At 39.4% G+C, this 1,704-nt stretch overlaps 1 pseudogene; it reads left to right on the forward strand.

Annotated features, from left to right (window-relative positions):
• Nucleotides 1–476: 476 nt before the first annotated feature.
• LOC135969464 (large ribosomal subunit protein uL23 pseudogene) lies at nucleotides 477–1,290 on the forward strand (annotated as a pseudogene).
• The last annotated feature ends 414 nt before the right edge of the window (nucleotides 1,291–1,704 follow it).

A 1,704-nucleotide genomic window follows, 5' to 3' on the forward strand; every position in this document is an offset into this window, starting at 1 on the left:
TAGTCCCAGCTACTCGGGAGGCTGAGGCAGGAGAATGGCATGAACCTGGGAGGCGGAGCTTGCAGTGAGCCGAGATCGCACCACTGCACTCCAGCCTGGGCAACAGAGTGAGACTCCATCTCAAAAAAAAAAAAAAAAGAGTTAGCTTAAGAGAAAGAGATTTCTTTTTTTTTTTTTTTTTTTTTTTTGAGACTGAGTGTCACTCTGTCTCAATTTCTCAGTGTGGTAGGCAAAAACATGTTTATTAACAGGCCAAAATATCTTGTTTCTCTGTAAAAATAAGAAGCCAAAAGTATATAAACTTGAATTACTTATGTTCAGTAATTAATGTTTTAGTATTGTATCTTATTTATTAATGATGTAGATATTTAATGGAAATATTTTACTTAGGTGAACTTTAAGGTTAAAAATTACCAAAAGTATTTTGGAAACTACTATTAGGCAGATTTACTGTAAAAAAACTTATTATTGAAATAATGTTTTTCGCTTTTCACAAGGTGGCACCAAAAACGAAGAAGGAAGCTCCTGCCCCTCCTAAAGCCGAAGCCAAAGCAAAGGCTTTAAAGGCCAAGAAGGCAGTGTTGAAATGTGTCCACAGCCCCCCAAAAAAGATCTGCACCTCACCCACCTTCCAGCATCCGCAGACACTGCGACTCCGGAGGCAGCCCAGATATCCTGGGAAGAGCGCTCCCCGGAGAAACAAGCTTGACCACCATGCTATCATCAAGTTTCCACTGACCACTGAGTCAGCCATGAGGAAGATAGAAGGCAACAACACGCTTGTGTTCACTGTCGATATTAAAGCCAACAAGCACCAGATCAAATAGACTGTGAAGAAGCTCTGGGACATGGATGTGGCCACGGTCAACATCCTGATTCGGCCTGATGGAGAGAAGGAGGAATATGTTCGACTGGCTCCTGATTACAATGCTTCGGATGTTGCCAACAAACTTGGGATCATCTAAAATGAGTCCAGCTGGCTGATTCTAAATAGATGTATGTCTTTTCACCATAAAAAAAGGAAATAATGTTTTTCATAAGAATGACAACTTAAAATCTTAAAGCTTATAAACTTGATTCTAATTATCTAGTAAGTATAATATTAGCTTCTTGAAAGCACTCAAGCAGAATTGAAACTTGTTTGTTGGCCAGGCACGGTGACTCACACCTGTAATCCCAGCACTTTGGGAGGCCAAGGCGGGCGGATCACGAGGTCAGGAGATCAAGACCATCCTGGCTAACACTGTGGAACCCTGTCTCTACTAAAAATTTAAAAAAAAATTAGCTGGGCGTGGTGGCAGGTGCCTGTAGTCCTGGTCACTCGGGAGGCTGGGCCTGAACCCAGGAGGCGGAACTTCAGTGAGCCGAGATAGCACCACTGTACCCCAGCCTGGGTGACAGAGAGAGACTACATCTCAAAAAAGAAAAAAAAAAAAAAAAAAAAAGAAACTTGTTTGTTTTATATTTAATAGTGGTAACTGAAGAGATAGTTGTTTTATTACAAAAAAATATTAAATGTATCTTATTTAAGTAAGTTGTATCCAAATCGTGTTAACTTGAAAAACATTTGGATTGGTTCCTGTATTTCTAGGAGTTTGGGGAATATTTATTTATAAATGATTTTTTTTTCCAAGCCAAGTTAGAATAGAACACTTTTAGAGGATTTTATAAATGAATTTTGCAGTGCTATCCAGAGTTAAGAAA

The sequence above is a fragment of the Macaca fascicularis genome, chromosome 2 (genome assembly GCF_037993035.2).
Source record: "Macaca fascicularis isolate 582-1 chromosome 2, T2T-MFA8v1.1".
NCBI classification, from domain to species: Eukaryota; Metazoa; Chordata; class Mammalia; order Primates; family Cercopithecidae; genus Macaca; species Macaca fascicularis.